The following is a 15,164-nucleotide window of genomic DNA, read 5'->3' on the forward strand; positions in this document are numbered from 1 at the left end:
TATTACGCATTGTTCCAATCACATTTAAATTATTGCAGTTTAGTGTGGGCTACAACTACAAAGACTAACGTGAATAAATTGTTCATAATACAAAAAAGATTCTTCGTCATGTTGTAAATCTCGAAAAATCGAGTCCAATAGAAAACGCCTTCCAAGCGCATTCCATTATACGCGTAGATAACCTATACCAGTTTCAATTTCTGCAACTAATGTATTTTTCTCGCACCCATGTCAAAAATTATTTATCAACTTTGGCCTCCTTAGAATCACTCCAGGCTTTAATGCACGCACGGAATCAGGATTTTTTCGTAAAAACTATAAATTACAGTTGTTAGCTCATAACCTTCCACATACCTTAACTGCATTTCAAAACACTACTGGCTATAAAAGAAAGGAACTACTTCATAACATTGTGAATACTTGTGTTCTCTTACTATCATTGTTATTATTTGCTGTATTGTTTAACTCGGTGTCTTGTGTTTGCTTCGTTGTTTGAAAGCGTGTCATCTTTATTTTTCTGATTATTTTTTTTTCTGTGTACAGCTAGGGATTCCATGGCTTTTATGTTATATCACTGCCTCTGTTCTATGCTATGCTTCGTGTTTTTACCATTTATTGTTATCATATGCTTTATTCCTGGACTTCGTCAAGCTGCGTTAGCAGCTTTTATCCAGGAAACCATGCAGAAATGCCTGGTGAATGAATTGAATTCAATTGAATGGGTGCTTTGGAACCTCCAGTTTCTTCAGCGGAGGGAAGGCGTTCGTTGTGAACAGGGGAGGTTACGCCGCGGCCAGTGGTGCGCTGTCGCCGACCATTTCCAGAAGGCAGCATGCGAGCCCTCAGTCGTACTCCTGTGCTTCTCTGCCGATCGATGTCGGCCAACGAGCGCGACCTTGAAACTGCTCCCGCGGAGAACAGAGAGGAGACGAGAGCGCGAGAGCGGTGCAAATCCCGGCTCCGCAGAGCCAATCGCATCCGACATGCGCTTGCAGTGTTCGCACGCACCGCTTTCCTATTCTTGGCGTTTTTATCACTATGTGGCTCTTCGATTTGTGCCGGCCCATGCCATTTTGATGCCACGTTCAAGCTAAACAACACAAGCCCACTCGCTTGTGTTGGACAGCATTGCTTTGCTGCTATTGTTGCTTCCTGTTACTTGTTGTTCCACAACCGTGCCTCGGTATTGGCAGAGAGAGGAGGGAAAACAATAGATAAATATTAGGCAGCTTTTTTCACAAGTGGCTGTTCGTAATTTGGATCGTTTATCGGTTTTCAGTGTCACTTCTTTTCCTTTTCTGCCTTCTGTCGTTTTTCAGGCTACGAGCTGCTGCACTATGCAATACACGCAGGGTCCTACGTTTTCTGTTACAACGCGGTTTCGCCCGATTCTCGCGCCCACTGACACATTTGTGAAAAATCGGGTTAAACACAGTCTCTACCCGAAAATGCACCTTCAAGGAGATGTAATTTACGAGAGCTCAAAGTTGATGTCTTGTACCTGTTTAACGCTTATTAACCATGGCTTTATCTAATCTTAAGACAGGTTCCAAAAGCACATTTTAGATGCGAGAGGGCAGGACGCAGGTATATATGTTTGGGCGTCTTACGCGCCATTGTATATTCGCGCTATACTCGCACTAACGACGTCCTGCTCCAAGACCTTGAGAGAGCGACAAAGGAAGAGAAAATACAGGGAGTTTCTCCAAGGCTGCTGTGCGTCGGAAAATGGCCGCTTTGATGCCGAATGAATGTTTTCGCAGTGTACAAAGGCTGGCAGATCCAGCACAGACACGGATCTAGGTGCTGCGCAAGGGTAATGACAATGTACGCTGCAAAATAACTGAAGTAAATGAGAGGGAAAAAAAGAGGTACATACGACTTGTAAAAATTTCCTCGATGCAGTTTTTCCGTTCTATGTTGTTTTAAAAATTATCAACCATAAAAAAAACTGAGCATTGCATGTACCACACAAAATTAACCCTACATACGGTCGAGTTATGAAGCTTTTGTCGAATAACCCGAACTGTACCCGAAATAAAACTCGTAATATAGCGCCCGATCTTGATCCCCCGAATTTCGAAAAAGTAAAATCAAACAATGAAGGTCCTAAGTATACGGAGCGCCCACGTGGAAATTCGCCAAACCCTTACGCCATGCATCACAGGCAGCTGCAGCGAACAGTGTGCCCGAAGACCTTCGAGTCGGAATCGGCTCGCCGGGAGCGACTCATTCCTGCTACTGCCAAAGATCACTGACATGTGGAAGGGAGTGTGAGGGGAAGGGGGGGGGGGGGGGGGGGGCAGAGGCGTGCAACGTCCTCTTCGATATGTGACCACTGTGTCCAGGACATGAATACACGTTCGGGGCATCCTCAAGGACAAGAGAGTCCGATGGCATCCCCAAATTATAGCATGCATGCTAGATCAGCCCCCGTATTTGCCCGATCGTTGCTCCAACTATTCGTCGGAAGCCGGCCCGCCCAAACAGTGTCGTGGCGTTTGCTCAGCCAGGCCAAATGTACTTATTCTCCGTGTGTGAGAGGTAGAGAGACGGCCTTTTGGCTTTTGCTACATACACGGAACGTGCACCCGTTGCGCTCTCCTTCTGAGAATAGGGACGGCACAGGTGATCACCGTGGTGGTTTTTCCTGTCTGCAATGAACCTCAGACGATGCTTGCCACGAGCAGGGAAAGTTTTGGTAGCAGGATGTATAGTGTTGGATCTGTAAACCTTCAACCACAACTCGACACAGTTTTCATTGAAACGCGGTGACCAATTTGTTACGGAAGCTCAATATATATAGCCGTTTAAAAAAATCGCTTCATTCGCGTAAGGGTGTATTGTCTCTGAATTTAAACACCACTGTTGTAAAAGTGCTCTGCCTATAAGTAAACTGGATTTTTTTGTCGCGCCGCGTAATGCAATGTATAGTAATGTGGCTTACTTTGGCTCCTGTCGACCGTGTGGAAAAACTCTGATAACGCTGATAACGGCCGTAACTTACGTCCTACTGAATATATATATTGAACAAGGAATCGATCGTCTGCTAATACAAATATAAAAAGACGTAATTTTTTTCAGAAACATAATTCTACCGCAATGGGAATTTGCGTTAATTACAAAGAACCCAAATCATAAAACGTGTTTGGAACTTCTAAGAACGCAGATGGAATGAAATGAAACCCATCAGACTCCAATTGCTCTTCAGCTGGTTACAGTGGTGTTTTTGGAAGTTCCAGCTGGTCATTTTAACTGCAGGATGTGTACTGAGTGTATGTTCCCCTTTACGCCATAATCCTCTCTTGGCATGCGTCAACTATAGTCCACCTACATAGTCCTTCTCAAGTAAACTTGCACTGCGTTTGGTACTATATGGAAATATCTCAAGCGATGGTGTTAAAACATGCCCCCGACCACGGTGGTATAAATGCCGCGAATGGTTCTACCAGTGTCTCAAGCCATCTATATCGTGAGAGCTTGATCAGCGCTTGCAAGCAAATAAAAGCGAATAAGAAAAAAGATCCCGAGATGCGGCATGTTCCCCTCATGTTTTCCGTCCATCGTTCGAATGAATGCCTCCAGGCGGAAGCAGCGTAATGTGATGTTCCAACTGTGTTCTATTCGTGCGTATACTATATATGGCCATGGTGGCTCTATGGCGGCATGCTGACTGGCTGTCGTGATGGCTGGAACACGCTTTTTGACATGGGCTTGAGAGCTGTCTTGCTAGGGTCGATATATTTGTGCCTTTCTCTCCGCGTGGCGCTGCCGCGTGTTCGCTCAATAGATGGTATGCAAAACTCTCCCGTAGGTATATCTCTGCAAGGAAGTTTTATGAATTACAAGAAGGTATCGCGTCCGTAGTCTGGTCATCTTCTCGTGACATTTGTAGCCATGAAGCCATTGAAAACAAAGCAGTTCGGTTTATATACCAGAGGTATACAACTGCCATTTTTCCGCTTCATCCCACGCTGGAGACTTATATAATTCATATAATTAGCGCACAGGCACGTGTGTGGACGCCTCATCACCCTGCGCAAGATCGTATGTTCAAACGCCGTCATTGCAGCGCCCATCTCGTTTGTTCGCTCTACCGCACTACGGTTTCGTGCCAGCCGTCGACGACGGCGGTCATGGGCCGCGCATCTGCCAGCCGTTTAGGACGCTGATTGGCTCCTCTGCGCGTCTCTCGCTTCCATCCACGTGATTCTTCCAGAGTGCCCTCGTCACATGCCGTTCGCTCTTTGCGCGGGAAGCATGAAAGCCTGGTTCGTGCTATAACCGAAGACATTGCACTTAATTTTTTTCTGACTATGCAAAAAGGGGGCGCGTTACTATCAAGTACGCGTTAGAATCGAGTAAATACGGTAGTCAGACATATAGCCGCCAGTTGCAGATCTTCGAGAACATAGACTTTCGATCACGGTCAGAATTATAGATGAGGCTAGCCGCTGACTGACAGTTACCTATAGTGTGTCATGTCTCTGACGTTTCTGGGAAGCTGTCTTGCGTCGGCCGAGAAAATAGCTGAAAACTCCGGATCTGTGCCGTGACGCACTGGAAGGGCGCGGTTTCACTGACATCGGGAAACACTGCGACGACGAATGGTGAAGCAACGCTGAATTAACCGGAAAGCAATTGTTTTGTCTAAGTGGTGACTCACACTGGAAAAGAAAACTTGCGCCGCAAATAACTTTGTCTTTCATCCGGTTGGTGCTTCTGTTCGTTTTGAAAATCCTCTGAAGCGCAAGATTGTTTTTCCTAACAAACGGATCAGTAGGCTCAACGCAAACATCGGCCGGTAATTCTCTCGCTCTCTCGAAAGCCGCTTTAAATGTACCCGCAGTGCTTTCACGTTACAGTATTTCGTTGCAAATCGCCTTCGCAAGCGTTGTTGCGCGGTAGAGGAAAGGCCTCAAGAAAAAATGAAAATATCCCAGGTTTAATGACCGAGGCTGTGCCTTTGCTGGCGAACAACTCGTCCTGAGGCACGTCCCGTGACGTGACTCTGAGCCGAAACGAGGAAGCAAGTGGGCCACGGTCTGCATGCATACGCCGTGCACTTACACATGCACACCCGCGTCATTCCGAAGGAACTGCCACCGCTCGCTGGCGCTGGGCCATCCCGGAGGAAAGTGGCGCGCCCCTGCCACAAGTGGCCGGGGACGCCTCGCTTGCCACTCTGCATGTCAAATGCGAGGCGCGAAACCGCGTCATCTTTTCGTCGTAGCTACCCAAACCGCACGCGTCTCCTGTTTTTATTTTTGCTGTCGTCGTTGTCCCTGCTCGTTTGCCTTTTCTTTTTGTTTTCCTTCTCTTAAGATCCGCGAAGGCGGCAGCTCGTCATAGCACGCGGGTATGCTGGCAGCCCTGGAAAAAAGCCTCTTTTTCACGGAAACACAAACGGAGGCAAGACGCGTCAGCTATGGTACAGTAGTATGTACGTTTTTATTGTCTCACTCACAAGCGCTATGAAGGTTTTATTCCTTGATGCCGCCCATCCCCCGACATAATGAATAAGGCTGCGTTTTCTCCCAGTTCGCAACAGAGGCAAAGTTCGGGTGAGGATAAAAACGATAGAAAGCATCTTTCGCGCCCACTGTTTGCGCAGCACCTGCCCGTTCGCTCTTATTTATCGTGTACAGCCGGCCAAATCTTTAACTGGCGTGCGTGACGGCCGTTTTTTCTGTGCTCCTGCGCTTTGGGACGAAGCAAACTTGCGGAAAGCTCAATGTTAAGCACGGGCTTAGTAAGCCTGTGTTTAAATTCGATATTTTCGCAAGTTTTCTCCGTCATAAGCTGCAGGAGCACAGAAAACGCAGCCGTCACGCACGCCAGCTAAAGAATTAGCCGACTGCACAATGCTCGACCGCCTCCAGCTCCATCAAATGCACTCATCCTCATAAATTTCATTTTCTAAGCACGGAGCGACCACGGTTCGAGTGAACTTTATAGCAGCAGTTTTCAACGAATGCGATGTACCGTGTAACTATTCAACTTCTGCACGATGCACCCCGTGCAGTGTCGTTAATTATGCGGACGCCTTGGTGTCCGTACGCGAAAGCGCCAAGTAAGAATACATGTATACAGCCAAGCTTATTTACACGCCGCTGAGAACGAACTTGAGGGTCGCACGGATTGAATTTATGGTTTCCGTAGTTCGTAGTAAACACACTTCTCATAGTGCAGCCAGAAATACAAAGGCAGACAAAAGCGGCGTTTATTTCTTCAAAAGTCCATCGCTATATTCTGAAAGCAGACCTTACCACGGCGTCTTCTAAGCTCTGCTGTGCTCCTCGTCGAGACCCTTCCTATATAGCAACAAGGTGTCATCGCTGTGAGCATGCGTTCGGCGAAGTGCCGCCGATCGGGCACATTGAGCGCGTGAATGATGCCTATGTCCAGTGGCTTCGCATCCGGTGGCATGGCAGAAGAGCATGGTCATTGAATGCGGTACAGGCGCGCAGCACAGTTGTTGAGAGCGAGCGGCACCTTCTTATTTTTCTCTATGTCGGCGAACATGTGTTGTGCCCCCCCCCCCCCCCCTTTCCTTCTAAATTTATGCCTACCGGCACATTCGTCGAACAATAACAACAGCGCCAACAACAACAAAAAAACACGAGTTGGTTGCGAGTGCGCAACACGAACGTGTGAACATTAACTGTGGTTTGACAGCTAAGAACTCTTCACAGACATTCCATTTTTTTCTCTCTCTCTCTCAAACTGCAGTGATGCTCTGTAGAGAGTTTCAGGGGGGGGGGGGGGGGGGGGGTGTTCGGTGGGTTTCGAACCAATCACCTCCCGCAGCCGAATCGGACGCCTTTAGGCCCCCGTCGCCTCCCACTGCCTCCCCCCCCCCCCTACTCAGTCCAGAAGGTAGAGAAATAAATTTCCCTCTCTCCACTTTGCTATTTGCCAACCGAGGGCACGTGGCAAATGGCAGGTGAGGTCACCATGTTCTTTCCGGGGCAAGGGGGAGGGATATTACGAGGGCTGGGAGACGGTATTCGGTACGCTCGTTTGCGGGAAGCGCGAAATTTTCAACTGCGGGGGCGCGTTCACGGCGCCTGCTCGTTCGCTTTAACCGAATGGTACGCCCACGGTTGTTCGTTGTATCTGAGACGCAGTGCCTCAATTGCCCTAATACATACTTGGATGGTAGCACTATATACCACTCTCGTTGGTAATAAGCGAGCGTTCGTTATAAAGGCAGCCGTGGGCTGGACTCTATTTTCTTAGATTTATCGACCTTGGATAAAAGCGTGCTCGCATTATTTCCCCTTAGTTTTAGCGCTCACGATAAACAGCAGTAATAAAGCCCCGTAAGCAAATAAAGCGTAATAAGCCCAACTACTCCGACTATGTATTAATTTACCACTTCCATGCTCCTCGCTACCTATCGTATGTTCCATTCCGAGACTGTTGAAGATTACTTTAGTTTTCTGCATATTATTTCTTAGACCCACCATTCTGCTTTCCCTGTGTAGGTCTCCGATCATGATTTGCGATTCGGCTGCTGAGTTACCTAGCAAGGCAATGCCATCAGTAGATCGCAGATTGCTAAGGTATTCTCCATTAACTCTTATCCCTAACTTCCCCAATTGAGGTCTCTGAATACCTCCTGTAGTACTGGAGAGATCGGGACCCCTCCCTGACATCCTCCCTGACAGCGGCCCAGGGAATTTTATTATTTTATGGAGAACTACAGTGGCCGCTGTAGATGAAATGAACGGCGGCGCAACAAGAAGAACTTTTGCATATGCCTCTTCTGCACCTTGGTTCCGAATGCCTGCATGGCTGCTGAGGTTACGACTGGGTCAAATGGTGATTGATGGTGTGACTATATCGTGAATTATCGAGTAGTCTTTACGAAAGCCAGCATGGTCCTTTGGTTGATTGAAGTCTATGGTTGCTCTGATTCCATTAGTGATTGTCTTTTGAAATACCTTGTAGGCAACGGACAGTAAGCTGATCGGTCTGTAATTTTTCAAGTCCTTTTCTTATGGATTAAGATCATGTTAGCGCCCTACGCTTGAGGTCACGATGCATTGCGTATACAGAATGGACAGTTTTATGCGAAGCATATTACTAGAGGTACACTACAGCCCTTCGCCGTGGTTACGCGCCGTGCACACCACGTGGTACAGTGACGTCACACCACGTGACACATGACGTCACGACAGAGGAAGACGGAGGTACACTACAGCCCTTCGCCGTGGTTATGCGCCGTGCACACCACGTGGTACAGTGACGTCACAGCACGTGACATACCACGTGACACATGACGTCACGACAGAGGAAGACGGAGGTACACTACAGCCCTTCGCCGTGGTTATGCGCCGTGCACACCACGTGGTACAGTGACGTCACACCACGTGACATACCACGTGACACATGACGTCACGACAGAGGAAGATGGAGGTACACTGCAGCCCTTCGCCGTGGTTACACGCCGTGCACACCACGTGGTACAGTGACGTCCCACCACGTGACATACCACGTGACACATGACGTCACGACAGAGGAAGACGGAGGTACACTACAGCCCTTCGCCGTGGTTACGCGCCGTGCACACCACGTGGTACAGTGACGTCACACCACGTGACATACCACGTGACACATGACGTCACGACAGAGGCATTCCCGCGCATTTCGAACGCGCGTTCACACTCGGTGTAGGTGAAACGCTCGCTCCACCGGGCAGGCGGACGCGGCTTCCGTGGCAATCCAGGCGCCCACCCAACGCGCGTCTCGGGGTTAGTCGGCGTTCCGCTGTAGCCATGCCGTTGTCTTCCCCCACGACGAAGGAAGTGGTTGTATTAAAATGACCAAGTATTCAACCAAGGAAAGCCATGTATTACCAAGCCTAGCCATCAATATGCTTCGCATCTGACCAGGGTTAACCAAGTTAAGCCTCAGCCATTTTTTCTAGCATATTCTCCTCACCATCGTTCAACAGATCTGCTTTTGCGTGATTCACACCCTTTCTTTACTTCCTCTATCTTTTCCGGCGTGATTGGTGCCTCTGTCATTATCGCCCTGATTATTTTGGCTGTATACTGTGTGTGCGTGTGCGTGCATGCACGTGTGTGTGCGTGTGCGCGTGTTTGTGTGCGTGCGTGTGTGTGTAGAATCCCTCGGCTACCTTAACTATCTTTTATCTATATTGGTAATGACGCTGCCCTCATCGATCCTTTGCGCGTACAACTGATTTTTACTTAGGCCTAGTTTACTCTTCACCGCTTTTAGGCTACCTCCGTTTTGTTTTTTTTTGAGCATGCTCGAGTCTCTTGCATATATACTTCCTTGTTACCTCACGCTTATTGATTAATTTTTACAGCTCTTCCAGTTCTATTCTATATACTGGGTTGGAGGCTCCTTTCCCAAGCCATCCAAATACATATACAAATACCTGTATTTCAACATCAGGGATGTTAGGGGTGCACCCAAAAAGCCTATGACTGGCTTGACAGAGGGGCGCACCCCCGTACCGTGTAAATCCGCGCTTTGAACCGAGGAATAAGCTTTTACCCATTTCAGGAAACCAGGGCAGCGGCAGGCGATCCCATCACCTCCCGAAGCCGAGGCCGGTGAGCGAATAAATAGACCAAGGTTACTCGCGACGCTGTAAATCTGCGACGCTTTCTTCTTGTTACGGTGACCAGATTCCTCTACAAGTTCCACGACCGTCAAGCAGCGACGTAGCCGCCGCGGCCACCGCTGGGAAGCAGCGTCGTTGTCCCGTGCCTTGCGTAAGCGCGGTTTCTCTACCGGATTGCATGGCGGCCAGGGAGAGCGGTAGGCGCGTTGTTCGTACAAGGTATGGCGTTATTTATTCAGTTCACGTTTGACTCGAGCGTCAGAGGTGGCACGTATATAGACCTAGCGCGATTCTCTTTCTGCGTCAAAGGGAAGCTTGATCACGAGCCTGAAAATGTTTGCTCGCGTGAACAGAGGAATTTGAAAGCCTCCAATACAAAGGTCGAGGAGTGTAGCAGAATACTGCTTATAATAGAATGATATTTTTTTTATATAACGTGCGAGTTTTCTATATCAAGAAACAGGCACTGTTTTGATGCCTCAAGGCTCACAAAAGCTAAAGCGCAGTTGTCTTGTAATGTATTTGTACCGACGGAGATGATCCGTTAAATGGAGCGCAGCATTCATCTTGAGAATTTCAAAAACATAGTTAAATTGCGCCGAGTTGTTGGCACGAACCGGTCATTTTACGTACGATACCATGCATACACGGCCCTAGAAAGCGCATTTCTTCCATTAAAGCAGTGGCGTTTCAAAGGCCCCGTGCGTACAGTGCACGGCGATGGTTTCCGTAGGCTTTTACTTTGCATGAACAGCAAACGCTGCGAGGCTTTTCTTTGATTTTTTTTTCAATCACCCGCTAGCAAAGCGTATATGTGCAATGCTTGATCGGTTTGAGGTGGTTTAAGAGTGAGCCTCCGGGTAAGATTCGCTTGCTTCCAGTGAACCTCGCAGAAAAGTGCAGCTGCTTGCGACAAGCCCGGCTTGGACATCTATGCGGCGAAGAGTTGACTCTTCAGCACCCCTATACGCTGTGCCATCTTCGCATCTGCACGCTTTGATGCGCACTTATTTCAATATTCGCCATGCAGGCAGCATGCATTTTCCGTCACGGTCGAGGGCAGGGCTTTTACCGCCGCCGAGAGCGACACAGACTCGCAGAAGGCTCTCACCTCAAAGTACAAAGATTTACCAGTCGTACACCGCACAGCGCCACATCCAGTTCTTGGCAAAGCGAGCAACCAGCAGCATGAGCAGAGCGCGCCACTTCCCGCCACCTTCGAGTGAAGCACCGCATGGGCTTGCTCTCAAACCGCTGCACGGGCCAGTGAGCAACGCAGTGTGCGTGTCATGGGGTGTGGCGATGTAGTCTGGGAACGATGCACGAGTAGCAACATGAGGCGACTCGAATTAGGATGGAACGGTGCGCATATATATTATTAGGTGTGTTGCTCGCTCAGCATGTACCAAATGCATGTATACTACGTACATGGTAGCTGGGTGGCGCACAACGTTGGTAGGGATGTCGGAAGAGGCGCGGCGCGGGAGTTTTCACTCTCGAAACGTGATCTCCCCCACCGTCGAACCGAGAGATCCTGAAGCTGGGGCGGTAGCGCGCGGGCACCGCGCTGGCGGCGTTCGTCTGAAGGCCCGACTCACGCTTTATTCTGTACAGCTTTGATAACAGTGGGAGGAAACGTGCAGAGTCGAACTGGATCAGGGACGTGAAACCCGGTAATATTGAAAGGTAGCTGAAGGCACGCGAATACAGAATGCAGAAACCTGCTGGCCTTTTGACACTGTGAAATTAAAATCTGTCCGCTGGTCGAGGACCGATGCGCCGTGACAGCGATGTGGCAGCGACGTGCCACTTTATGGAAACGAAGGAAGAGTTTTGTTTGTGTCTTATTGTGGTGTTCTTTGTCCAATCCACCAGCGAAACAGGTAACAACCCTCGGTGGCCTGAAATGCGATCGAACGCTTTTACACCTTCATTAACCCCGCGCGCCAAGTTGTGTTTCTCGCACAACTTTGTGGGCTGAGTGAAATTAGCACAGTCCGTTCTGTAGACAAATATTCCCCGCCGCACTACAATCCCCGCCACGTATTGCTCTCTCAGGTACCATGCCACATAGCGTGTGCTTGAGTGAGCAATATATGCCGAGTACCTATACTTCTACAAACACGCACACACATAAATACCACAACAGATGCGACTCTTGTAGTACACATGCACACCTGTATAGCTCACCTGCCGCAACTGCCTTTCGGCAGAAACCACAGCTGCATGCACAGCTGACTATGGAGGTCAGGGGCGGATTTACGGGTCACCCTTGGAGGGGAGGGAACCCCCAACCCACCCATAAATCTGCTTCTGTCCACAGTGAAAGTCCGACACAAATGTCTACCTTGAACCATTCTAAATGCCTTGCAGGTATCGACACGTCATTTATGAAGGACGTATTATGGACTATGTTAGCTCCTGCCAGTTTGATCTAACAGACAAATAAATTCAGCACGCAGCCGCGGTAAATATTTGCTGAGCTCCGACTCAACGAATACTATACAATGATCGCTGTTGCACTCACCAGCATGCATGCGCCATTCGTCACAACGTATCGTTTCGTTCGGTGATTATTAGAAGTACGGCCTGCACCGCTGCTGGAGGGGGAATTACGCATAATATGGTTAGAACTTGCAATGGTGACAAGCACTCGTGCTGTCAAGCTACCCGAACTGCTTCTGGGTCACTGCTGACCGTTTTGCTCGGTGCGGGAATAACCGGTTGCGGGCTCGACTGTGACTCCCATTTTCCTTTGAACATGCGCCATTTCATCTGTGTTTCATTTCATTTCCCCTTCGTTCATAGTTTTACATCTTACTTTCTACCCTTTTCTTGTTTTTATGTGCGGCCATGTGCTCCTAACAAAAGAGGATCCGTTCGACCGGCGCACAATTTACTATCATCTCTCATCCTAATTCCTAGCAAAGATGCACCACAGCTTTTAAGCGTGCTCATTGTCATCATCACCATCGTATTTCTCACTGCCCGGTCCGTGCACCTCATCTTCTGACACGCATCGCCCGAAGAGTCGAGAGGGCGCGCTACAAGCGCCTGTCTTGTCCCTTCTCCATCACTCCTATTTCTGCGCTCTGTTTCTGCCTTGATGTATCAGCAAGACAAAAGTTCCATTTTGCTCAGAACTATCTTCTTCGAGTGTGTTGATTAACCCTTTACTCGCTGTTATAAACGCCATGAAAGAAGAAAAAAAAGATGTGAATTACGTGGCCCAACCAGCAGAGCGCTGGCGTAGGAATCGGAAATTGCAAGGTTAGACTCCCTGCTCTATTTGTTTTAGTAATGACAGGATGACAGTGGATGGTTTTGAAGAATGGAAAGGCGCAATAACTGTCGCACTCATGTGTGGACATCTCAACTGCGCCATGAGGGAAGGGATGAAGGAGGTAGTGAAAGCCCTATATAAGAGAGTAAGTGTCGTCGTAGCGGATGGCTGTGGATTAAACTCAGACGTCTGGGGTTCATTAACGTGCACTGACACCGCTAAGAACACGGGTACAGTTTGCGTTTCGCCGCCCTCGAAATTCGAAATTTAATGAGCGGCGAAGTACTACTCAGTAGGACTCAAAAGGAGTTGAATTAAACCCGTTGCCTGTTCATGTCCAAGTCATCGTTCCAAGTACAGGTCTGAGCAACTTAATGAACAAAAACAAGAAAGAGAGAGAGAGCGACAGCGGTGTGATAGTCTACCATGGGACAACTTGATAGGAGACCCCATGCAGCTCCGGAACCCTCAAAACAATTTTTATTTTTTCTCGTATCGCACCGCGGGAGTGCAGGCCCAATATATGTCCACGATATCGGCAGAACGAAATCGGGCGCAGGTTCTATGAGGTTCTACGCGGTTTTTCCGGGAAAGGAGTCGACGTTACGCCACCAGCACATACAGAGCGAATCATGGGCGTCCGGAGGGGGGGGCAAGGGGGGGCGGCTGCACCCCCCTGGAAAATCACTCCCTCGAACCGTGAGTGATGGCCGCACGCCAGGGGCCGTGGTGGGCTCAGCCAAAAGGGTAAAAGCAGCCCCGCTTCCACGCTTTGGGGCACATCTGCGAAATGCCGCGTCCGGGCACGCGTCTTTATGCCGTTTTCAAACCACGCCATCGTTAGCTCCGTTGAAGGCCGACCTGTTGCAGACATACAGCGGCACCGGCGAGCATGTGTTTCAAGCAGTCTTGAAATGGGTGCCTGTTTCTTTGATCTCCAGACAGATAGCGACACGGAGGCAGACAGTGCACAGTGCATCTTGTTTTCGCCTTCGTTATGCCGGCCACCGATGAATTCTTCAGGAGGGAAAGACAAATCAGCCGTGTCCACCCCCGCTTTGTCGGGCTGCTCATGGGCAAGCGGGCGATCAGTTGGCGCCGCCGCCGCTCGCTGTGCCTCCGATCCACGGGAGAGCGCAGTGCGGTAGAAGCGCCGCTATCAGAATCTTCGGCAAAGGAGATTAGCATCTTTTGTTCACGGCGACGCAGTCTCCAGAGGCGCCCCCACACCAGCGTCCCTTGCGTCCTCTCCGAAAACCAGCGCCTTTGGTCAACGCAGCCCGATGGCGCCTGCCTGGCTCGCCTGTCACCTCTGGCCGGGCCTCAAATGACAACAGCGCCCGTGTACTGTGCGAGGTCAGTGCCCGGTAAAGAGACCCAGGTGGTCGACATTATCCGGAGCTCTGTACTACTCCGTTCCTCATAACCTGAGTCGTTTTGGGGCTCTGAACCCCATAAAAACACACAAAACAAATTTTCCTACCGGAGTGGCGAGTGTCCCTTCCCCTTGGAAGTCGCACGGAAGTAAGCCCTTGCACGTGTGCGCGCCTCTGTATTTGTGCTTCGGTGTTTTTAGTGGCCGCTTGTCAACGAAGCTGAGAACAACCAAGACAGTGGACGAGAAAACTACGAGCGGCGAGCAGTGTGCGTGCGGTTGCTCGACTGTGCGGATGCGCGAGCAAGATGGAGCGAGGTGTATGAAGCTGCGAGCGTGCATTTATCTTGTAAATAAGTCTTCGTTGTATGTATAGACATCTTTTGTTTTCAACGTACGCGTTCAACCGTTTTTCCAATCAATGTGTGTGACGAGTGTGCACCGAGAGCGTGTAATGAAGCACAGAAATGAATTTATCACCCGTGTAATCACGCAATTCGCCCAGAAAAATCCGTGGAGTCTACAGTTGCTGTTCAAGGAAGACTGACTGAGTGACTGTAGTTGCGTGTTTGTGACCATATTGTGCTGTGTGCTGGTCATCAATCCGGGTGAGTCGAGAACCCGTATGCAGCAATACTGAGCACTCTTCTCCACGAAGTGACAGTATATTTTTGGATTTTTTATTAATTTTAATTGTTTCTTCGTTGATAAACTGCAATGTATCTCTCCTAGCCACACTTTAATTTGCTGTTTGTAATTTTTATTTCATGTGTGTATTTCACTTATTTTTTATTTATATATAAATAAATAAATTCATACCGCAAATAGTGCCTTTTTGCTACGAACATGCCCCCCCCCCTCCGGCGCCAACAACCAATGGGGCCCCCCCCCCCTGCAAAAAA

General features: G+C 49.1%; 1 long non-coding RNA gene across 1 annotated transcript; it reads left to right on the forward strand.

Annotated features, from left to right (window-relative positions):
• Window positions 1-5,328: 5,328 nt before the first annotated feature.
• LOC149351669 (uncharacterized) lies at window positions 5,329-9,807 on the forward strand. Its single transcript, XR_016289503.1, has 3 exons — window positions 5,329-5,439; window positions 9,544-9,593; window positions 9,669-9,807. It is a non-coding gene; the product is annotated as an uncharacterized LOC149351669 (long non-coding RNA).
• The last annotated feature ends 5,357 nt before the right edge of the window (window positions 9,808-15,164 follow it).

Source organism: Amblyomma mixtum, chromosome 3 (assembly GCF_055824585.1).
Source record: "Amblyomma mixtum isolate Tamu chromosome 3, ASM5582458v1, whole genome shotgun sequence".
Lineage (NCBI taxonomy): Eukaryota > Metazoa > Arthropoda > Arachnida > Ixodida > Ixodidae > Amblyomma > Amblyomma mixtum.